The sequence below is a fragment of the Perna viridis genome, chromosome 15 (assembly GCF_037379345.1).
Source record: "Perna viridis isolate PV_CMFRI_1.1 ecotype Kerala chromosome 15, ASM3737934v1, whole genome shotgun sequence".
NCBI lineage: Eukaryota > Metazoa > Mollusca > Bivalvia > Mytilida > Mytilidae > Perna > Perna viridis.
In genome coordinates, this window is record NC_142459.1 from 18,598,370 (window position 1) to 18,625,076 (window position 26,707).

The following is a 26,707-nucleotide window of genomic DNA, read 5'->3' on the forward strand; positions in this document are numbered from 1 at the left end:
TGGCATTTTCAAATTGTTAATTCAGTTCAATGTTTTTTTTTCCTCATAAATATTTTATGTTTAGCCCTGAATTACAATTTTGATCATTTTATTACTAATAAATAATAAGACTTTTTTTCCTCATTTATTAATTAATTTGTTAGTTTATCTATGTATATATTTATTTTTTAGTTAATAAATAATTAATAATAAGCATAAATTAATGCATTCTTAATGTCTACAAATCAATTATTAATTAAATTATAAGGATTGTTTTGATGTTTTTTTCAAACGTTTATTCTCGCATAACCAATATTGGTTTAGTTTACGCTTCATAAACAACAAGTTGGTAATTTAGCATTACTTGGTAAAACATTTAAAACAACCCTTAAATGTTTGTGCTGACGATCATCTACTCACTCATCACATAATTATCAAGTAACAGTCAGAATATGATTATCACTGACGCAAATATACCAAAACATGATCAAATTTAAAAAAGCAAACTTATGAAGTTAATGGTTTGTTGCACTCCATTGGAATTGTTTTTATTTTTTACTTTTGATTTAATGACTTGAAATGAATTGTCCGTTGTTTTTAATCAAAAGTGGATCCCCCCCCCACGAAAATTACCAAAACAAAACAAAACAAAGAACAAAAAAAAAAAAAGACAATAAGAAAACATCATTAGTAATAAACACTGTATCTGGCATCACGACATCTATTCGGTCGTTATCCTTTTTTTAACAATGCGTCGTAAATTGCTTAATTATTACGAAGAAGTTGAAACACATAAAGTAAAAATGTTACTTGATATAAAAAAAGTAACCTGTCAATCACTTGCAGGTTATATGTCGTTACTTCAGTAAAAGAGAACAACATACTCTTCGGATAACACAATGAATAAAAAAACCCACTCAATATATTGAAAGTAACCCGCCTATTCTCTTATCCAAAAACAAATTTCTGATAACAGGACTCCTTATACGTGTTGATTGCTTGACATTGTAGATATTCTTTTTGTATCTACACCTAGTATTGTTGCATTTGTATCCCACGTTTTGAAACAAGTCAATGGTGGAAGTTTCTTAAAAGAGAAATTTCGAATTTCTTATTTTCTCATTTTCTTTCATCTAACCTGTGATTGGCATATACAAATAACAAATGTTCCAAGATAAACTTTTGTACATTCAAAAATTTATTTTAAAAAAAGGATCTGAACTATTTAGGCGAAATAATAATGTCTTCCCCGCAAAAATAACTCGGCGTGTGTTTCTAGAAAAGCCGAGGACGCTTACCCTACCAGTGCATCTGGTCCATGCTCCCAGTTTTTAGTGAAGTCTGAGTTTATCATTTGCTTTTGTTACTTTGTATTTATGATTTTAGTTACTGTATGTCCTTTGTTGTATATGTCTGTTTTCCATGATTGGTCTTTGTACCTGGATTACACTCCCTTTGGATTACCGCCATAACATTGGTTCCCTTGAATACTCTTTAACATATTAAAATAAACATTTGATCACAAGTGGAATGGAAATCTAAAGGGATAAGCAAATAATTAATGATTCCCTTCATAATAATGCTGGATATTTTCAATCGCTCAATGATGACACGACGTTAGAATGTGCCACATATGCAAAGATGATGTGTTTTAATACGTTTAAAAGTGTTTTTTTTAATATCGAAAATGTATTTAACAACAATTCATACTATAGTATGGATCACAATGTAATGTAAACAGTTGATATAACATTAAAGTGTGCTATTTCTATCTTTGAGTTGAAGAAATGTTCTAAATAGTTAAAATTCTAAATGTTTAATTTTATGCTTAGTTACGCTGAATGCATTTATCTAAACCTGTAAAGGTAAGTTAGATATTGTAGACCATTGGCAAGCATATTTAATTAATGAATTAGTGTAGACATGTATATTATACATTTTTAATTATTCGATAAACAGATTTGCCTGTTTGTCACAAAGGTAGTACAGCGATAGATCATGGTTAGATAGATGGCGAAGCCGTAACGGAAACATAAGTAAATATCCTACAAACCTAGATTTCTTGTTAATGAAATAGAACATCAAATGATTGTAACTTATTGATATTTAAACTGAGAAATTTGCAGTTTTATGTAGTACGTTGAAGACGAATTTGTATATGTAGATATGTATATACAAGGGATTGACAAATCTTCGAATACACATTATCTTAACGAATGTGAAGACTCGACAGGGATTTACCGATTGTCCGACCATTCTAGACAGATTACATATGAATGCTCAGAAGAATGAGTCGAAATGTCTTCGATCAGAGATGATTGTAAAATGCTGTAAAACTAACCACAATACATGTCTACATTATGACGAAAACATGACCGAAACAAACTAAGGATACTAACTAATTAGAACTGAAAAACTGAACACATGGTGAATTTAATTTCTGAGAATGTGTTATCGGTTTACATTGAAAGCAAACAGTTGATATAGTGTATCAAGGTACAACACTTATCATATGTCTGTGTCGTAATCATGGCTAATGCAGTTGTTTTATAAAATCATGACACCTTGTTTGACCATTATCCTTATGTTATTGCGGCACAAAAAAGAAACAAAAATCTTATCTTAGTTCAATTGATGAAACAGCTCTAAACCGTACGAACACATACAAAAGTACTCAGTGAAATAAATCTTTATAACTGAGTTACTGAAAACGAAGATATTTTTTAACTAGAATATCTATAATTATAGTTTCCTTAATCTTAACATAATGTTTGGTTTTAGATTTCAACTCAATGTGTATCAACTGATGACGTGTGCTTATCTAGTAATGAGCAAAGTATCGAACATACACGCCTACATAATAATATGAAAAAAAAATGTAAAACTTTCAAGGAATATATTCGCAAGAAGTTGTACATAATGGATTTAGTTTCTACAAATGTTCTAACAAATATCATTCTCATTGAATGTCAACAATAGATATCACCAATTAACTTTTGATTTCAGTTTCTTTGATGAGGTATTTCTTACAATACGAAACCGTTAAAAAAAGTAATCAGACTTGATTATGAATCTAATCAGTGTTCGGTAATTTTGTTGTCACCTTTATATACTACAACAATGACATTACTACTGCTGGTGGAGACTTTGTTTCCCAGCACGGTAATGCGACTTGGTAGCTATTTTATTAAAAGCAAGAATGACAAAGTTTAGACTTGACTTGATTATTAATCGAATTCGTGTTTGGTAATTTTGTTGTTACCCTTGTTTACTACAAGCATGACATGTCGCAAATCAACATAAAAACTTTTGTTTTCAGTCACCTTGATGTAATATTTTGAACAATACAATAACAGAAAACAAGAGGAGCACCTTGTTAAATTGTGTCTTTAAAGGGCAATACATTTAACAAGGAGTTGTTTAACAATTTTGACTCAGGAAAACTTTGGTATGACAGATCGTAGGATTGTTTTAGTACTTGAAATTTGCCAATTATCTACCATAGTTTTCACGATAAAGGCTGAAAAAACAGAAAAAAAAGAGACTGTGATTGTCCATCTTTCCAGAACAATAACCCCCACAAACAGTCGTATGACTACTTTAATCCCGTTGAGATTTGTGTAGGCTCTATAATAAAGACCATTTCAGCAATTGAAAGAATTTGGCTGGCTGAACATTACAGTTCTAAGGATAAAATATGAGAAAAAAATCTGTTTGAGCACCATGTTCTATTTTTAGTAACGACAGTCATGTTTTTTGACGGATCAAAATTCCCAAATTTAGTTCCACCCAAGATTCCCCAAGGAACATTCATACCAAGTTTGGTTTTATTTGGTCAAATAGAATTAAAGAAGAAAATTTTGAAATACATAAAATTAAAAATAAAAAACAAAACAAAACAAAACAGAACAAAACAAAACAAAAACAAAAACAAAAACGTTCAAAAAGGGACAATAACTCCAAAATGGCTTTACATATTAAAATGAACAATAATTGACAACAGATAGATCTTATTATGCTTAAAACGTTTTCTCAGAAGTTGGATAAATCTAAAGGTTTTGCAGATATATGCAATATGCAAAAAAAAAAAAAAAAAACTACTGTTTGACACATATGTTCTTTTTTTTGTAGTAAAGGCTGCGATGTTTTTCGGCAGATACAAAATTTCCACATCAATTTATGCAGAATACCCTAAGAAACATTCATATCAAGTTTGGTTTCAATTTGTCAAGTTGTGTCAGAGGAGAAGAGTTTTGAATAAAATTGATATATAAAATAGAAAAATGTATTTCAAAGTTTTTTTTAAAGATGCCCATTATAAGAGGTGAATAGATATTCTTAAGCAGGTTTGGCTATAAAAATGTTTTCGAACTCACTTTTCTACATTTTATGTCTTTGAAAACTTTTTGGTAAATGTTTGGCCTTGCATTGTTTATCATCGTATGATGAATTACTTTGTGTCATCGAGTTCAAAATCAGATTCAATTTTTTTCAACAAATATTTCTTGAATTAAGGATACTTTGGTGATTTTGTATTGCCTTAATCTAATTAAGTTGATTTCGGATGTCTGTCCACTATTTCTAAGTTACGCTTACAGCATAGTGAACGATTTCGCCCTAATATCAATATTAGTCATACCTGTGTCTTCACGTTCTTATTCAAATTTTATTTCATTTTGTTCTTTGAAGGCGTGTCGTCGTTCTGTTACAGATGATTTTATTACTAATGTTGTTGGGACCTTTTTGACTTTTTTTTATCGTGTTCTCGCTATAGTTGATATTCTTAAGTTTTTTTTCTTCTAAAATTAATCTTCCATTTACCCAGGTCACTTCTATTTGTTTGTTTTTTGTTTTTTTGTTTTTTTTGGAAAACTGGCATTTTGTTCCCTTCCATGAATTATTTTGATTATTCGTGACCACTTAAAAAATCCAAGCTACACTAATACATATGTAACCCTGCATGTATTTTCCAATTGATTGTAAGCTACAAGAATGCAAATTGTGATTCAACTGTGTGCTCTGATAACAGACTGAACCACGTGATGGATAAAACGAACATGTACATGTATTATATACTATGTTTGTTATTGATAATTTGACTGTCATTAAAAAAGATATTCAATATATCTGCACCGAAATATCAAAATAATAATAATAATAATAATAATAATAATAATAATAATAATAATAAAAATAATAATAATAAATTCCAAACTAAATATTTGAATTAATTGAATATATTGGACAAAATCCAGCATGCAAACGTGGAGAAAATGATCTAAAAATCTTACTTTAAAAAAAAAACTGATATGAATGTGTATTGAAATATCGATGTCCTGTTTAATTATTTACAAGGAATTAATGTATCTCTAAATAGAAATCAATGAGATTACAATCATCTCTGTTTGTACGGGAACCAAGGTTAAAGCGGTAATCAAAAGAATGTAATCCAGGAGCAAAGGTCAGACATGGAAAACAAATATACACAGCAAATAACATCACGAAATTAAATTCATACATACAAAGTAACAAAAGCGAATGAGCAACTCAGACTCCACTAATAAATGGGGGCATGGACCAGGTGCAACGATAGGGTAAGCGTCCTCTTTTTTTCCGGAAACACCCGCCGATTTCACTTGACTTAATTAGCTTCATCCCATGGGGGACATAGGGCGTCCACGTTGGCTTTCCATCTCCTCCTATCTTTCTCATCAAGCCTTAACAATCTTTTGGGCTTCTGTATTCAAATCTCGCCTCAATGTGTTTTTTGGGCTACGTGTTTTTCTATGGCCTTGAAGGGTGTGGCGTGTTACATTTGTACTACCTTTTCTCAACGTGTGTCCAATCCACCTCCATTTTCTTGATGTAATTGTTTGCGTGACCGGTTCTTGTTTGGTCCTTTGCCATAAGTTGTTATTGCTAATTTCATTTGGCCACTTTATTCCAAGGATGTCTTATAGCACATATTTATAGTTTTCCACAATCTTTTCTATGGAAAGTCTGATAGAAGTATAAGTCTTATCTCTACTATTATTTTATATGTCTACCTCTGATAATGATATTGGATGTAAAAAGTTTTGCAGGAAAAAAAAATCAAGGCTTAGTACGACAACATACTTGTTATGTATAGTAGGCAATGTTTTGCTACATCGTGGTCTTTGAAAAAGTCATGTAGCATTGGCACTCATTGGTCTACTTAAAACTTGCATTTTTCATTCGTGTCAAAATTAAAGACCTTACGGCCTTTATCCTGAAAGATAATCAATGTCTTCTTGCCTTTTTATTGCGTAGTCCTTCAAGGCAGCCATAGGAACTTTAAAGTCACAATTCCAATTTATGTAGCTTGGGACTTTTAGAAAGGTTATTCGTCTTGGATGATGGATACATGTCCAGTAACGACGTGATAAGAAGGACCATATTTAAATGGAAAGGTTTTACAAGAACGGTCAAAGTGGTTTATCCTTAAGTCGTTAATCTCGAGGTTCTGCAATAGGCTTTAATAATTAAAAATTTTGGATACAATTGGTAAAGTATAGGAAAATGTAATATTTGGTATGTATATGTCTTTGAAATATGGGGGAATTGTGTTGGTAACTTGCAACTTGTGACTTCTTGTTTCGAAGATTTTGTTTGTAAAAGGACTAGAGACGTAAGAGTCGGTTATAAGAATGTTGCATGTTTTGCAATTTTTAATACCGCATCTGATATAGTACAATGTTGTTCGTCATCGTTGTAGTCAAACATATAATTTAAAGATATGGAACATGGTTTGAATATTTTGAAATAGTCAGAATTTTTGTACTGGAATAGATGATCTGCAGACTGTCACGAACTGTGATTTTCTTTCTGTTTTCCGCCCATGTGAATTCTTCGTTACTCATTCTGATGCTAAATTAGTATAATATGTTTCTCCGTTAAATTGTTTACTCCGACGATGGACTTCAATAGCTCCGATATTTGACTTTAATAGCTCCGTTATTTTTTTTTTTTTTTTTGCTTTATGTAATATTTGCATGATTATTTCTTGCTGTTATTTCACGCAACTTGTTTACCTATATAAAGGCTGAATATTGTGAAATTGTAACTTGGACTTTAGATGAGCCGAAGTAAATGTTAAAACTGTTTTTGTTTCTGTTGTGCTGTTATTCTGCCATACATGGATATAAAACAAATCATTGTTGTGATTAATATTACCTTCGCAAAATGTTTGGTGACGGAATCCGGGAATTAAAGTGATTTTCAGTGCAAAACTATGAAATTCAGAAGTGCTTCATGACTGTAATTCCAAATTGTGAACTTGGTGATTTTAGAAATTATTCATAATGTCGAATCTAAGTTACCTGAAATGTACTGTGAAATTATTCAGAAAGAGACAGGAGAAGGCATACCCATTTTACACTCAGAAGTGTCACCAAATGAAGAACAGGCATACATTCTTAAAACATCGAAATGTATCAAAAGACTCAAACTATTCTAGGACAAGTTAGATATTCAAAGTGCAAACGTAGCTGAGGATTTGAGAGATGAGAAAAAATCAGAAATCAACGCCATTCTTGAGGAAGATCTGAAGGTATATTCCGATGTAACAGATTGTTATTACAGCTGGACCAGTTCAAGGAAAGGTTGGTAGACGTTATAAAATCATCTAAAAGTGAAAGCAAAGAAAATGAAAGTAAATTGGAAATAATTCAATTACAGTTTAAGATAAAAGGCATCATTGATGTACAAATTAAGCAACATCAAGAAATGATCTAAATGCTTTCAAAAGATAAGGGATAATTTCGTATCTATTAAATTACTAAAAATAAACATCATTGCGTTCAATGGCGATAAATTAAGGTAGAATGAGTTTTGGAATTCATTCAAGAGTGCAGTACACAGCAACAAGTGTTTATCCAATGTTGAAAAATTCAATATTGGAAGAGTATTCTTCAAGGTGATGCTTACGACTCCATTGCCGGTTTGAATTTGTCAATCAATAAATTATGAAGGAGCTGTTATGCCATTAAAAGAAAGATTTGGCAATGTTCAGGATGTTATAATTATACATTAGAACCAAATGAAAACTTTAAGACCACCAACAAACAAGACAATCAGTTAACGTATATTTCTTGATAAATTAATGAAACATTTGAGAAGTTTAGAGGTGTTGAAACAAGATACCAGACAAAATTTGTGTGTGCCTGTGTTGAGGTCGAACTGCCTGCTTCTGCAGTTGGAAATACAAAAAATATGACAGAAATTTGGACAATAGAAAGCCTGTGTGAAAAATTAAAGGAGTATGTGAATGCTAGATAACATTCAGAGAAGAAAGAACGTCAATGTGAAAATAAAGTTAATTCTGGAAAAGAAAAATTCACTTTTGACAATAAACAAGGACAAAGTTCCCGTTTTTCGAAAAAAAAAACGTGCCAATTAGTACTAGACAGATGAACGGAGCCTCGTCGGAGGCGCTGGTTACGAACGCACCAAAAAGCAAAATAAATGCATTCTACGATAAATGTAGATATTGGAGCGATGAATGTCCAAAGTATAAAAAAGTTTTTTTGTTACAAATGTCTGAGACCATCACATTCATTCGCAGAGTGTTCAAGCTACAAAGCACGTTTTCATTGTGGAGAAATGAATTCTCATCACAGAAGTCTGTGTCAAAAAAAGTAAAAATTAGTAGTGTCCACATGTCAGAAGAATTAAGTGATGCTAATGGAAATACAACATGAGTTAATGTAAACATAAAAAATAATGTAATGATTTCCTCGAATGAAATGGCTTTGATGCAGACAGCAACAACAGAAATTAAGAACCAAATAGAAAAAGTGTAGGGTCATCAAGAATTATGTTTGATTCTGGGCCATAAAGGATATACATCTCAGAAAGTTGAGCGAAAAGATTGAACTTGAAAGGTGAAAGAGAAGAAGAGCTAAAAATTGTTACATTCATAAGTGAGAACCGGAAGGTTGTGAAAACACGTACAACTAATACTAGTGTGCGTTTGAACAATGGTGAATATGCGAGCATCGTGGCTATTATAGTTCCAATAATTATTGGAAATATTCAGAGGCGAAAATTGGATCCCTCCCTAATTTGTCATTTACAACATTTTGTACAAGATTTTGAGCTGGCAGACGATATTTGTTTGAAAGATATATCTTCCTCCATTAATATTCTTATAGGGAATGATTATTATTTGGATTTCATTCTATCACAAAGAGTTGAAGTACAGATTGGTTTAGACTTGCTTGCATCGAAGTTAGGATGGATAATTACTGGCAGAATACATAACTCTAAAAAACAAGCAAGCACTTTTGTAATGACATATGGAACGGACATAAACGAGTCATTCTTCGTCGATGCAAATTCAAATATGGATGTAAAGCCAAATCTTGAGGCTTTTTGGAATATTGAGACTATCGGACATATTTGGAAAGGAAAGGGCGATGTCCGCGTTCAAGGAAAGAGGATAGATATCAAGAAAAGTGGCCATGGAATGATGATTCACCAGAATTGCCTTCCAATAGAGGTCTAAAAATGAATCCGTTGAAGTCAGTTGTAGCGAGAATAAAGAAAAACCCCGAGTTAATTAAACAATATGATAGTGTGAACCAAGATCATTTGAAGAAAGGAGTGATTGAAACGATAGATGAAATGGATAGTGCAGAGGTAACCCACTATATACCTCACCATGCCGTGATTAAACCTTTAAACAAACAACAAACTTAGGATAGTGTATGGTGCATCTGCTAAAAAAAGGAGCAGCAGTAAAAGCTTGAATGATTGTCTTTGTAGTGGTCCCTTGTCATACAATTTCGATTGAACAAAATAGCATTAGTTTCTGATTTAGAAAAAAAATTAAAAAATAGGGTTGCAACAAAAGGATCGACATGTAAGAAGATTTTTCTGGATTAGAGATTGTGATAGTTATTCTTTGACACAGAACAATATTGAAATTTACAGATTCTGTCGTGTTCCATTTTGAGTCAATTTCTGTTATTGGCTACAGTAGAACATCTTCTGGATTCATATGGGACTAAACTGGCCGAGAAAATCAAAGAAAATGTCTACGTAGATAACGTTGTGACCAGTGTTAATTCACCTGAAGAAGCTGTGAAATTTTATCATGATTCGAAATCAATGTTCGTTGAGGCATCAATGAATTTAAGAGAGTGGCTTTCTAGTTGTACAACAGTGAACAAATTCATTTCTTTACAAAATAGATAAGATATTAAGTAAAAAATGTGTTTGGTCATGTTTGGAACGTTGATAATGACACATTGTCTTTGAAACCAACTTAAACTACAAAAGTTACCGATGAGTCAACGAAACGTTCTACTTTGAAGGAAGTAGCAGATGTATTTGATCTGCATGGATTATATGCGCCAGTGGTCATTAGAGGATAGTTTATTCTTCAAGACCCATGGGCGAAACACTTACACTGGGATGATAAAATCACTGATGAAGATTTTAAATCTTGGAAAAGAAATTAAAAGGGATCTCAAATTAATGGCAACCTATGAAATACCGAGGGATGTTTTATTAGATGTGGACTTGAGTCAAAAAGTCAAATACAAATCATAGTACAAATCATCAATGTTTTAGTGATGCGTCCACGAGATCTTATGCGACGACAATATATCTGCACCAATCCTGCAATGGAAAAAAAAAAAAACAAATGTGATCTCATATTTTCGAAGGCAAGATTAACCCCTGTAATACCAATGACTTTTCCCAGATTGGAATTATTGTCTGTGTTAATTTGAGTGAGATGTCTTAAATTTGTGAAAAATGAGTTGAACATACCTGTTTCTGATATGTTTTTATGGACAGATTCACTACTAAAAGTACAGTGCGTACTAAAATGGATTTTGACTTCAAACAATTGAACAGTATTTTTGAAAAAAAAAACAGGATAGGATAGCAGGAATCAAATCACTGGAAGGAATTTAGTTCCATCACGTTCTATCAAATAAAACCCTGCTGATTTCGTTACAACAGATATACAGGGGTCAAATCTTATGAAAGAAAATTTGTGGCGGCATGGACCAGAACGGTTACTTGATAGTGAAATATATTGTAGCAGGCATTTGTCGTCAGATAGGAAAGAAGATGAGATGCAATTTGAATCTTAATTGAGGAAGACACAAGTAACAGAAACTCTCACTGCATCAAGGGATGTAAACAACACTTAAGTAAGAATAGACAAAGGTTTCGGAAAAGAAGCTTGCAAACCACCATTCAACATTGATATTTCAAGGTTTTCAAATTTAACAAAGATTTTGGGAGTAACATTATGTGTTAGACGATTTATCCCCAAGTGCAAAGGACAAGGTAATTTCCCAAACGTATTAACAAACAAGAAAATACAACAAACAGAAGAATTGTGGATTATGTATCTTCAACGGAAAGCAAGTTTGGAATCTGACCAGTCAAAGAATCTAGAAAGACGGCTAGGAGCATTCATTGATTAAAATGGTATTCTCCGTTGTAAGGATCGATTACAAAGTGCAGGAGTTAAATTTCCAATATCGATCCCCAATAAAGAGAAATTTACTCACTTGTTGATTGAGAAGGCTCATAAAGCAAATTGTCACTGTGGTGTATCACAAACAATTGTTTGTGTGAGACAACGATTCTGGATTCAAAATAATTGGAGCAACAGCTAAACATGTTCTTAATAGATGTTTGATTTCCCGTCGATTTGAAGGGGGGATCATATCAGATGCCTCCGATTGCTCCAATTTCAGAGCTACGTGTTAATCAAGAAACACTATTCGCTCATACTGGGTTAGATTATTTTGAATTGATTTTTACCAAACAAGGTGATGAAAGACAGAAACTTTGGGTGTGTTTATTCTCTTGCTTAGTGACTCGTTGAATTCACTTGGAGTTGGTTCAAGTCATGATTGCTGAAGAATTTTTGTATGGATTTAGTAGATTTATTGCTACAAGGGGTACAACGTGCGTGATGATTAGCGACAATGCCTCACAATTCAAATGTTCAAATTCAGTGCTCAAATCCGTGTGGAAAGATGTCGTGACAGATGAAGAAGTGTTAAATTATGTAGCAAATAGTGGGATTTCCTGGAAATTTATAACGGAACTAGCTCCTTGGATGGGAGGATTTAACGAACGCATGGTTGGCTTAGTGAAAATATCGTTTCGAAAAATGCTTGGTCGAAAACTTGTTACAGAAATTTAATTACAGACCATACTAAAGGAAATGTAGGCTATTGTGAATTATCGTCTATATGGGAGATGGTGTGGAATTAAATATAACAATTGCACCACTTTATTTTCTGTCTTTGAATCCAAATATTGGAGTGCCAAATCTTGATTACAATTGTAAGATCCATACTTTGAACCAGTGGACAGTTCGATTTCAAAACTATTGAAAATATGGAAAAAAGGGCGAGTTCTTTGTGATAATGTCTGGTATGCATGGAAAAATGACTATTTACTCAGTTTATTCAGAGAGAACACAAACCAAGTTAAAGTGTGGTAGAATTCAATCATTATTATGTGTAAAGGTTGGTGAAATATTTCTAGTGAAAGAAGATATTCCTATAGGACTCCGGAAATTAAGGCAAATTGTTCAGTTAATATATAGTGATGATGGATATGTCAGATCTGCAAAAAATATAGCTTGCATCAGGAAGGGTTATTGGTAGACCAATAAACTTGTTGTTTCCATTGGAAGTCCGGAAAATAGTGACAAAAGCAAAGTTATGAATAAAATACCAAGTGTCTCAAGTGAAGAAAAGTAGCAGTGAAACCTTTCAAAATATTTAAAAAATGTGTTTTTAATATTTACTTTCCAGTGCATTGTGTCTTTTTTTATTCTTAGATTGATAATCATTATGTATTGTGTTTTATGAATAAATATGTGAGTGTGTATTGTTACCTGTGTGTATAATTCTATTTTTGTACTGAACTTCACCTGAACGGAGACTAGTAACCCGCAAAATATTTTCCTCGTGCTCTATTGTTTAAAAACTTCATATAAATTTTGACTCGTCCTATATATAGTACTCAGTTGCCAAGATGATCCACCATGCCATAAACCTGTGAGATTTGTCAAAGGTATTATCGTAAAAACTGAATTCAGCATCTTCGGGAAAGACATGTTATTAATTATGAATTTTGGAATTGTGCCGTTAGAGGCTGTGAATCTAAATCTATTCGTACAGGATAACTTGTGAGGCATTTGAACAGTGTACATCTTTTTCCGTTGGATGAGGCAGCCCTATCAGCATCTAGAGGAGATAATGTTCCTGAAGGATATTACGAGGAAGTGAGCGATTACACCATTCTTGACATCATAAGTGAAACAGAGGATGTAAGGAATGTCAATAACTTCAATGTCGACGAATGTCTAGAGCAGTTCGACAAGTTACAGAATTCTTATGACCAGTACAATAACTGTGACTATATTGAAATCAGTAGTGATTACGATACATGTACTCTATCAAATAACGAAAGATTCTTAGTGGCGTCAGAAGTAAAAAAGGTGACCGAAATGTTATGCATCACCAGTTAAAGTATTAAAAGGGGAGGAAGTCAGCAGTTACACAGAAGTGGATTGTTTCGTGTATGAAAATTAACCTTTAAAAGTTTCCCAGAATTGTTTGGTCAAGTGTTTGGTCGGGATTGTCACGAACTGGGATTTTCTTTCTGTTCTCCGCCAATGTTAATTCTTCGTTACTCATTCTGATGTTACATTGTTATTATATGTTTCTCCGTTAAATTGTTTACTCCGATGATGGACTTTAATAACTCCGATATTTGACTTTAATGGCTCCGTTTATTTGTATTTCTTTATGTTATAATTGCATGATTATTTCTTGCGGTAATTCCGTGCCACTTGCTTATCTATGTAAATGCAGAATATTGTGAAATTATCAGATGGCGTTTAGATTAGACGAAGTAAATTTTAAAACTGTTTTTGTGTAATGCTGTTATTCTGCCATACATGGATATAAAACAAATCAATGTTGTGATTACAATTACCTTCGCAACACAGACTGAACATGTGATCATGTACTTTGTGTTGGAATTGTCGTGGCTCTATCCATACCAGATGTGAACGTGCTGAGATGCCCATATATGGACACCACAGTCTTACAAGAAAACAGTGCGTCCGATCTGCTGTCATGTTCGGACCTTTTTATAGTAGGCGACGTCTGAGCCAGTTTTTTCTTGCATGCCTCTTGTTAAAACCATAATTGTACAAATTGTATCACTATGTTAATAATACCCTCGGGGACAAAATCCACCAGCAGCGGTATCGACCCAGTGGTGTAGAAGACTAATTACGGGAACCAAGGTTATTGCAGTAATGAAAAAAAATGTAATCCAAGGACAAAGACCAGACATGGAAAACAGACATACACAACAAAAAACATAAAGAAACTAAAATCATACATACAAAGTAACAAAAGCAAATGAGCTACTCGGACTTCACTAATAACTGGGAGCATAGTCCAGGTGAACCGGTAGGGTAAGCGTCCTCTGCTTTTCTAGAAACACCCGCCGAGTTGCTCATAAAAAGTCAAGTGCTGGGAAGACGGAAGAGGAAAGGAAAACTATGACAAATCAGTTTTCATGATGGCGCAGACGGATACACCGTAACAATCCACGAGTTCATGATGACGACTATAAAACTTCTGTAGTGATAACTTCAGTCTTGTAGCAACATAAACCTGAAGATACACTATTTATATTTGGTATATGCAAAAACATTGTTGGATAAACAATGAATAATAGTTCATCTGGTAAGATAAGGCACTACAGATAGGACAAGATAAAGTCTCATACAAAATATTGACCTTAATTTCAAAGTTCAAGGCGTGCGTTCATCACCGACGGTACGCAATAATTCTCATCGAAATAACCTTTTCACTTTACAAATATAAGCAGCAAATCCCATAAGAGAAAGTAACATGGCTGACAAAAAAATTGTCATTTAAAATCAATTGTTAAATATCAGTGTCTAAGTTCAAAGTCAAAGGTAATTATTATCCATGCTGCGTGAAACATTGATTGGACGGAATCTATTCACCTGCTAAGTTTTGAAGCCTTCCTTAGATCAAAAAATGTTACAGCCCGGAAAAGAAAAGTATATAAAAAATTAACCTGAATGTTTATGTTTAAGATGAAAGGTTGTCATCCATGATTCACAGCACATACCCTTGAAGTAATATATACATATTACAAAAGTAAAACTATGAAGCAAATTACAACCCGGACAGAATTTTGTTCAAGGCCGAAGGTCATCATCTGTGACTTTGAGGTAATATATTCGCATGCCAAATAATTAAAAAGCCCATCTCAGAAAACAAAAGAGCGACAGCATTGATGACAAAATGTAAATTATATTATTTTGTTACAGACGTACGGGCAGAATGTTTACTATAAGGCTAGGTCCTAATAAATTGTCCCTATTTGGATATTGCCAATTCAGCACACCGCTTGCAGTTGAATAGTTATTTTTAAATTATTAAATATCGCGAATCATATATCATTATTTCCAATACAAAACTTAATTATCTTGTTTTGCACGATTGACATATTTAAGATATATTTTTAAATGCTAAATAAATATTCATGCCGAGCATGATGCCTTTTTTTAATTTTTATTGTATCGAGTGCAAAAATAAGTAATATAGAAAGTCTGCCTTACAAGAGTGAGTTGAAGAGGAAATACATTTAAAATTATACTGTGAAGTTATTTTATTTTTGCGTATCTTCGACGAAAGATAACACTTAAATCTGCAAACATAAGGAACATTCGCGTTTGAATTAACAGCTATGTTATTTAACATACTGTTCTTGATATTTGTTTTTTTTTTCTACCGTACTTTGAATGGTTTAATGTATTCCATGGGCGAAATACCTTGGTTTATATGTTAAATATGAAAAGTTACTATTCTTAAAATACTACATTTACTCACTTAACCAATCATCCTCTTCACCTACAAAAATTGGAGTTTATAGTAGTTATTCTATAGCGGATTTATATTGTGTCGTGCATTTTTTGAGATAAAATATAATGGCCTCTCATTCGGTAATATTCATAGTCTGTATTGCCATGATCTATTTCGCCTATTGAATGTAAAGTCGTTTGTTTAAATATTAATTTCCAAAATATTTTGTTGGAAAGCTCTTGGTGAATTTGCAATCTGAACAGATTTGTATACATCTTGTATGTTTAATTAATTTACATGAATCACTGTCAGTATCAACCACAAAACAAAAGCAAGTCAGTGATATATAGATTGATTTGAATTATAATTATTTTGCGTCTTGTTTTCATTATCTTAATTTTTTACATTAAATATTTGTTTCGTTTCAGTTTGTAGTCTCTGTTATGTTATGTTATTTCTTTTTTTTTCTTTTTTGTATAATGCCGTTTATACAACGACAAACAAAGACAATCATCAGCAGTGAAATAGAAAACCAACATACTTGTCCTCAATTACAATAGATACGTTGTACTCACCTTGCTTTTCGGCCATCTTCTATATTTTATTTAATCCAAAAAGTTAAGTATAGTACCCACGAATCTGAAAGTAATTCTTGAATCAATCTAAATGCCAGACATGACCCTATTATACAAGCGATTTGAGTTACTGATTATTTCTTCAAATGACCTATTATTTAAAGTTTGATAGTTTTATTGACTATCATTTTTAAGTACAGGCTAACTTGTAAATAATGTCGAAGCTTACTTTTTTCAGAGTTTAACATGAGTTTCTCAGATTCTTACAAACAATATAAAGAAACACAATCATTAGTAAATTGGCTAAAAGGTTCCACAGTCAACCATTAAACGCAATGATATTTGTCATGTGCTTTTACACTCCCCATTTACAAACCAATGAGTCGCTAAACAATATATTCATTTCTGATTGAATAAGCCTATTTGTGTATCCCACTGGGTCAAAAAGATAAGATTTTTTTTCTAACTCCATTGTCCGATGGACTGAGTCATCTTTTGATATGAAAAAAAAAATGAATTAACCAAGTACATATATGTATAATCATGAAGTATAGTACCTCAGCTCTTCAAGGTTTAAATAGGCCCATTTAAAAAAAATCAGGTGTCAAAATCAATATTTTATAAATATGTGAATGTAGGGACATTAATGGCAACCACTGAACGTTCAAAGGACGCAGGAAAGTCAAATAACTTTTAGTGTATTTTCTACTACTCTACTACATACAAAACTAAGTCATAAAGTGGTACAATGTGATAAACAATGTTTAAGCCAACGTCTGCAGACAGTTACTATTTTCCGTTTAACAGACATTTTGGAAAACGCTATCTAGATGGAAGAAAAAAAAAGAAAAGAAATATTTTGTTTTCAATCATCACTTCAGTTTTCATCTTAAATATTGTTTAGAAATTTGCTTATTTCACATTTCTTAGATTTTAGTCGGTGCGGCTTATTTTCCATATATGGAAAACGGCGTTGTTTAAAAGCTTGAACATCTCACAGCAACTCTCTTTTAGTAAAATTATTACTCATTGTTTCATTTGTATGTGAATATTACCCACATGATCATAATAGTCTATACATTTACATCATTCAAACATCTATAAAATTATGAACACCGGCGTGTAAATGCAATAAAAACAACTCGTATCAGTGGTATATATAAATCAACGAAATATGCAGCATCATGCACACTTGTATAACAAACTTAAAACATTCACTGTGATACAGTGGATAAGAAACGAATGTGCACGGTTATAATAAAGCACATTAGTGAAAGAAACACCGGATATCTTAATCGTATAACCCATTGTGTAACTTAATTCTGAATCTAAAAATAAACCATTTGGGCGTTTGTGAACAAAAGAGAAACGAAAGTTGGACACGTACTATGTCGGGTTTTCATCTAGCCCAATAGGACGAGTCATTTCTTTTGACAGCAAAATTCTTGACAAGTACATCAATACAAATTATATTGCCAAATGTGTTAAAAATACACCTCCTGAAACGTGGAACGTTCCCAATCCCACGCACACGAAGCACACGAAACACGATTCCACGAAACACGAAACACAATCACATGAAAAACGTTGCACGAAACACGATAAACAAATGGTCATGTCCGGCGGAAGTATTCTTCTCAGTAATTGGTATATTTTGAAATCTCAACTGCAAAATGAAACTAATACGTCGTTATACAGTGTACGTGTTCGTCGTATTTTGTTGATTGTTAAAATCTTACATGTGCTTTTACATTAATGTGAATTATGCTTTTGTATACACATTCGATATACGCAATATCTATAATTTTTTTTTAGATAAAATCACTTTAATTTCGTTATACATCGTACACTACAAAAATATTGTCATTGGTCTGGAAGTATGTAAATGTTGACAGTTTTTATTTTTTAAATTGAGGAAAAATTCAAAAAAAAAAAAAAAATACGTTGATGAAGTGTGTTTACCATACAATCATGTTGCTTTGAAAATGAAATAAAAAGAATTATTTTTAAGTGTAAAAAAATGTCCATATTTGTTGTATTTGGATCATTGAGAACACATTTTTCTTGTTCCAGGAGAACAAAAATGCCAAAATTTCATAAAGTGTCAATGAAAAGCACTTTTTTTTTAAAAAAACAAAAAGTAGCTATTTTAACTAAAGCAAAACCAATAATAATTGAATAATAATAAAAATAATAATAAGAATAATAAAAATAATATATTGCGTTTTTGATATGAACAATGTCCATTTACTCATACATGATACATTGCAAAAACATTTTCATTAGTCTCTGAGTATGAACAAATCTATATTTAATATAATTGGGGTAAAATATACTCAAATGTCATATAATAGTGTATTTCTTTGCTTATGGGGTACCATCTTATTGCTCTAAATATGAAAAAAAGTATTTATTTCTGTGAAAATATTTCATATTAGTTGTTTATTGATCATTAGCAACATATTTGTCTTGTTGCAGGAGAACGAAAATACAAAAGATCAGACACGGAAAACAGACACACACAACAAAGAACACAAAGTAACGAAAATCATACATACAAAGTAACAAAAACAAATGAGCAACTCTGACTCCTCTAAAAACTGGGAGCATGGACCAGGTGCACCGATACAGTAAGTGTCCTCTGCTTTTCTAGAAACACCCGGCGAGTTGCTCATAAAAAGTCAAGTCCGGGGTGGATAAATGAGTCAAGAAAAACTATGACCCGTTGAATAAATTAGTTTTCGTGGTGCAGGTGGATACACCATAACGGTCCACAAGATCATAATTACGACCACAAAACTTCTGTAGTGATGACTTTAAGATTGTAGCAACATAACCCTGTTCCAGAAGCCCATTTTGTTAGAGTTTTAGCCCGATACAAAAAAGTCTGCGTAGTTTTGGCAAGCTCTGTCATAACGTATTATTGTTGTTAAGTTGTGAAATGAACACTCCATACGCAGGTGCTGAAGTGATGTTGCCACAGATGAAAGGAAAGTTGACAATTTTAAATGAAAGTCATCACGTTTGTCGTAAATTTTGGTCAATAGGTTTCCTTTACCATCAATTTCTAAGTGTAGGTCAAGATATGAAGCTTACTTCACAGTGTCCGTAGTATCCTGTATCTCAAGTTATGTGGGGTAGATGCGATGTATCAAATCCCCGAAATTAGGATTGTGTAAAGATAATACGTCATCTATATATTAGAAACTGAGATTAAAGGATCTAGCCAAACGATATTCTTTCTTTCGGATCATATCAGCCATAAAGTCAGTTTAAAAAGAGTGAAGGGAAAGGTCGGCAAGTAAAGGAGCACAATTTGTTCCCCTTGGAATGCCGACCGTTTGTTGAAAAACACATCCATCAGACTGGACAAGTATATTGTAGATTGAAAATTCCAGCATTTGTAATCACCTTCCTCTGTATATTTGGAAGATGATTTGGAATTATTTCTTACAAAGTGTGAGAAATCTCTACCTAGAACTATATATTTGTATCTATGTGTACCATCTTTTTTTGAAAGAACAACGATGTATAAAGTTTTTAAGTCGGGATTTTAACTGAAGGTGGGTAATAGAAGTATACAGTGTTGAAAAATCATCAGGTTTTAATATTATTATATTCAAATAATAGTCTTCAACTGATTGTCTCCAAAAGATCTTTCGAATTTTTCAGGATTTACATTGAATTAATACCACTACGGGAGTAAAAAGGTATTGTGGTAGGCCTGTAGACGCTCTTTGACAGTTGTGAGTATAGAAGTTAATAGTTTGGAAAGGAGTTTCGTGGTACATTTTGCAGACCTAGCTATGAAATGTTGGATGTATGGATTCTTGTGGAGTTTAGGAATCCAATACATAGACGGTAAATCACAATCATCGTCCTTGGTAGAGAGACCAAAAGAGGATAGCACAGATTTATGGTTTTCCACAAACTCTTCTTTGGAGATTGTGGTAGCAGTATAGGTCTTATCACTGCTGTTATTTTCTGCGTCTACATCTGATAATATACATTGGATGTCAAACATTTTGCAGAAAAATCATGTTGTTTCGGGCTTTGTCTGCTGATACGGCAACATCCTTGTCATGTATAGTAGACAACGTTTTTGCTACATCGGGGTCTTTGAAAACCGACGTAGCCTTGGCATTCATTGACCTACTTAAAACTGTCATTCATTTCAAAAGACATCACGGCCTTTAACCTCTCTGACAGAGAATCAATGTCTTCTTGTTCTCGTTTTTTTCAATTTTCTTGCATAGTCCTCGACGGTATGCAAAAGAACTTTAAAGTTATAATTCCAATTTATGGAGCGTGCTTCACGGAACATGAGACCTTTCGAAAGGATATTACCCAGAGATTCGTGACCCGAAGAACCATATTTGAATGGAAATTTTGTTGGTAGTGTTTTTGTTTTGGAGAATGTTAGCCAAATTAATTGCATCTTTACCTTTGTTGACAAAGGGTAGTGGGAGAAATGATCGTTTATCTTCATCTTGACTTTTGACACAAACTGGTTTAAAGAGTTTGTGAAAACCAATATTCAAACTGATGGCAACAAGTCTGTATAGTGATCAGGTGGGGTCAGAAACAGGAGTGTCAAGACTTGTTTTGTAAAGGGGGTGTAGTAATGTTACAGGTATAGAAAAAAGTTTGGTTCTAATGTGATGAAGTCGAAGAGTTTTTTGTATGAAAGGAAGGCGACCATCAATGGAGACATCATGTAACTCAGGTGACGTATAGTGGCGATGTCCATAACTCCTTTCCCGTCTTGGATTTTTGTCATATAAATTCATCACATGTATGCTATTTCTATATTGGGTTGAAAGGTTTCCTGTACTTTTGATGTTTTCATTGCATCCGTAAGGTATTGCAGTACCTAATCTGCGTATTCAGTACTCCTACAAATGTCCATTTTATTACACATTGTACATTGATAAATAATTTTCATTAGTCTCTGAGTATGCAAATATTGAAATTTCAGAAAATTAGTATAAGATATACTCATTTTTTTTAGATAATATGGTGTTTTTGACTACTGCCACACCATCTTATTGCTCTTGATATAAAAAGAAATTACTTTCCATTATAATTATGTTCATTTTTTTGCTATATGAATCAATGGGAACACATTTGTTTGGTTCTAGGAGAACAAAAATACCAAAACTTCATAAAGTATTGGTAAAAAGTACTCTTTTTTTTTTGTTTTTAATTTAGCTATTTTAACTAATGGAATACCATTTTATTTATCTAAAAAAGACAATGTTACATTTATATATGAAAAGTGCGCTGTTTTATTTACATGGTACATTGTGAATACATTTTGACTGGTCTTGAAATAAAAAAGAATATTCAGATTTCATAAAATGCGGGTAAAATATACTCAATGTTTAGAAAACAGAGTACTTTTGACCTATGCAAAACCATCCAATAGCTCTGAATATGAAAACAAAGTATTATTGTGAACACATTTTCCTTGTTCGAGGAGAATAAAAACAATAAAAAAAATTGTAACATATTAGTAAAAAGTACTCTACTTCGAAATAATTCAGCTATTTTAACTAATGTAATACCATCTTATTCGTCTAAAAAAGAAAACATTGCATTACTGATATGGAAATTGTCCAATTTTATCATATATTGTACATTGTGAAAACACTTTGACCAGACTTGGAGCATGAAAAAATTGAAATTTCAGAAAATTGGGGTAAAATATACTCAATTTTAAGATAAAAAGAGTATTTTTTTTGCTTATGCGATACAATCTTATTGCTCTAAAAAATGAAATGAAACTTTTTTTTTATATAAAAAAATATCCATATTTATTGTATACGGATCATTCAGAACATATTTTCCTTGTTCAAGGAGAACAAAAACACCAAAATTTCATAAAATATAGGTAAAAAGTACTCTTCTTTTTAAATAATTTAGCTACATTAACAATGCAATACCATTTTATTTATCTAACAAAATAAAAAATAAAACAAATTTGCATCGTTGATGTGATAAATGTCCATTTTTGGTACATTGTATAAACATTTTCATTGATCTCAAAGTAATGAAGTTTAAAATTTCAATAAATTGGGGTTAAATATACTAATTTTTTAGATATTAGAGTATTTTTGTGCTAATGCAAAACCATCTTATTACTATAAATATGTAAAGAGTGTAATTTTTAATGTGAAAATTACCATATTTGTTGTGTACACATTATTGGGAAGACATTTTCCTTGTTCCAGGGGAATTATTATATCAAAATTTCATAAGATAATGGTAAAAAGAACACTTTTTTATATATATATAATTTAGCTCTTTTTAACTAATGCAATACCATCTTCTATTACTAGTCTAAAAAGGAACATATTGCATTGTTGACATAAAAAATGTCAATTTTCACTGTACATGGTACATTGTGAAGACATTTTTATAGGTATCCGAGTATGAAAACATTGAAATGTTATAAAATAAGGTTAAGGTATACTGAATCTTTAGATATTGAGTATTTTTAACTTATACACTGCCATCTTATTGCTCTAAATATGAACAGAAATGAATTTTTATATGACAAATGTCCATATATGGTGAATATCGATTATTGGGAACACTTATTCCTTGTTCCAGAGGAATTAAAATACCAAATATCATAGAATATTTGTAGAAAGCACTCTTTTTAAACTGATGTATCTGTTTTTGATACTGCGATACCATCTCATTTTTCTAAAAAAAAGAAAGTATTGCAATATTTGTATGCAAAGTGTCCATTTTTAATATAAATGGTACATTGTGAAGACATTTTTACTGGTATCCGAGTATGAAATTTAATAAAAAAAAAAGATATACTCAATTTCTAGATATTTATTAATTTTGACTTATGGAATACCATCTTTTTGCTCTAAATATGAACAGAAAGTAATTTTTATATGAAAAATGTCCATATTTGGTGTTATAAATCATTATAAACAAACATTCCTTGTTCGAGAGGAATGAAAATATTGAAGTTGCATAGACTATTAAAAAAAACACTCTTTTTCTAAAATGATTTATCTGGTTTAGATAATGCGATACCATTTTATTTTTTTTCAAAAAAAATAAGGTATTGTAGTATTTGTATGAAAAGTGTCCATTCTTATTATACATGGTACATTGCGAAATTTTTTGAATGGACTTGGAATAAGAAAATATTAAAATTTCATAAAATTGGGGTATTATATACTTAATTTTAAGACATTAGAGTATTTTTGACTGATGCGATACCATCTAATTGCTCTAAATATGAAAACAAAGTAATTTTTATGTGAACAAATGTCCATATTTGGTTTATATAGATTATTTTGAACACATTTTTCTTGTTTGTGGAGAATAAAAATACCAAAATTTCATAAAAAAGATTAGTAAAAAGTATCATATTTTCAAAGAATTTAGCTATTTCAACTAATGCAATACCATCTTATTTGTCTGAAACAGTAAATATTGCATTGCTGGTTTAAAAAAAGTGTCCATTTTTATTATAGATTGTACATTGTGAAAACATTTGACTGGACTGGGAGCATGAAAAAATTGAAATTTCATAAAACTGGGGTAAAATATACTTAATTCTAAGATAACAGAGTATTTCTTGCTTATGCGATACCATCTTATTGCTCTGAATATGAAAAAAGAAATAATTGTTTTCTAAAATAATGTCCACATTTGCTGTATCTGGATCATTGAGAACACATTTTCCTTGTTCGCGGAGAATAAACAAAAAACAAAATGTCATAAAGTATCGGTAAAAAGTGCTCTTCTTTTAAATAATTTAGCTATTTTAACTAATGTAATACCATTTTATTTATCTTACAAAAAAAAAATGAATTTTTGATATGATAAATGTCCATTTTTATTGTACATGGTACATTGTGAAAACATTTTCACAGGTCTCTAAGTAATAAAAGTTTGAAATTTCAATACATGGGGGATAATCGATACTGAATATTTAGATAATTGAGTATTTTAGCAAAACCATCTTACTGCTCTAATATGAGAAGAATGTAATTCTTATGTGAAAAATGTCCATATTTAGTGTATATAGATCATTGTGAACACATTTCCATCGTTCGTGGAGAATAAAAATACAAACTTACATGAAGTATTACTAAAAAGTACTCTATTTTGAAATAATTTAGCTATTTTAACTAATGTGATATCATCTAATTTCTCTAAAAAAGAGAATATTACATTGCTGATATGAACAATATCCATATTTTATCATTCAAAGTACATTGCGAAAACATTTTGACTAAACTGGGAGTATGAACAATTTATAAAATTGGGGTAATATATACTCATTTTTGTTTATTCTCATGAGACAAACTATTACCACTAAGGCAATGATCGCCATGAAATCATAACCAGATATAGTTCGGGAAACTATTCCCCGATCATTCCGGAAGGCCATTCAAATATTTACAGTATTTTATTATTTGTACAAATAAAGTTTCAAAGTTTGGAACCAATTAATTCCTACAAGAATTAATCCTGACAAAGTACTGTGTTTTGAATGTAAACAGAATATTGATTTGGCATTAAAAAACGAAATTGCAACTATATTTCGTAAAATTGATTTACCATTGGAGATTTTTTTTATCATCTAATCAGAATACAAAACCGTTGCATGGATAACTTTGCACGGTACACGAAGAACGAAGCACGAAGTGCGCCCGCAAAGCCCAAGCTGTACGATACACGATCCCACGAAGCACGCACACGAAACACACGTAAAAAGGCTAAAAAGGGAATGTTGCACGTTTCAGGGGATATAACAGGTCGGGCAAAACTTTTTTATAGTTGAGTTTATTTGATTTACAGTAAAATAATCCGTATTTTCAAACATGTGTTATTAAACAAACCAAGCAAAAAAACGTTAAATACCAATTTTAGTCATTTTAAAAAAAGGTTTTACTGTAGAATGGGACTTAAAAGATTTCTTTATGTAAATTTCACTTAAAATTGCATTAATCGTCCTGCAAAATAGATTGTTGCATGTCAAGGTAAGGCCTTCGCTATCGATTTTTTGCCCAAAACAATGGTTGGATTGGGTGATTTTTTTATGGTAAGGTTGTTGCATATCATATGAAATTTGTCACGTGTACCTTACAACTATTAATTCTATTTTATTTAAATCTGCTGACTCATTACTATAAACAATGATGTAAGGTGTGTGTATATCAACATTGAATTGACCGCAATGTACAATTAACTGTCTAACAGTATAATCTAAGATTTACTTGTGTTTATTCGGGTACATTGTTTACTTAACTTGTGATCAATGATACGTTCATGTATAGATAATTATTAGTATAGTATTATTCATGATCACGCACAGTTTACCTGCTTATCAATTACAAAATTATTTCATTGTTTTCAACTAGAAATTCCAACATTATAACATGAAACTTTGAATACTTTTTTTAAGTTAAAACCATTGTATTTTTATTTTAACAAAGAAATATCAAAAAAAAAAACAAACAAACAAAAAAAACAAAAAAACAAAAAAACAAATAAAACACACATATAAAAAGCAACAACAACAACAACAACAAGAAAAACGATTGTTTTACCTTATACCATATAAGAATATTCTTTAGTTTCCTGCTTTGTGTAGAACCATAAAATCGCTTGGAATAGCTTATCATATTGCATTGTGGTGTTTATTTACTGTAACAGAAGTTCACTTTACCGGAGGAAAGTGACTTTAAATTATCGTATGAATTCGGTAGAAACCACAAACCACATCTAATTTGCACCACTTGTAAAGTAGGTTGAGAAACATTGACTCTTGCGTCCAACTATGAACGCCCTGAGTTAATTTTCATGGAGTTTCGAAAAGAGTCTAGACGTCCAATTGGCAGATCAAGCAATGTTTGTAAGGACATTTGTAAAGGTTTATCATCCAAATGGTAGTATGGAGAGCCATTTTACAATCGCCATTTAGAAATACCGAACAACTTAAAGAGTAATCAAGGGAATCAAGGTTATAGCGGTAATCAAAAGAATGTAATCCAGGGACAACGACCAGACATGGGAAACAGACATACACAACAAAGAACATAAAGTAACTAAAATCATACATACAAAGTAGCAAAAGTAAATGAGCAACTCGGACTCCACTAAAAACTGGGAGCATGAACCAGGTGCACCAGTCTTAAGGTATTCCCTTAGGTTTTGTACTAAGCAAATATATTGGATTGCAACATTAATTTT

General features: G+C 31.8%; 1 long non-coding RNA gene across 1 annotated transcript in view; it reads right to left on the bottom strand.

Moving 5' to 3' along the window:
• The window catches only part of LOC148597316 (uncharacterized), a 43,302-nt gene that overhangs the window by 13,167 nt on the left and 3,428 nt on the right, over window positions 1–26,707 (bottom strand). The window contains exons 2-3 of the long non-coding RNA XR_015919116.1: window positions 16,475–16,538; window positions 15,927–15,947 (exon numbers count right to left, since the gene is read on the bottom strand). This is a non-coding gene — a long non-coding RNA (uncharacterized LOC148597316). The remainder of the gene's footprint in view (window positions 1–15,926; window positions 15,948–16,474; window positions 16,539–26,707) is intronic.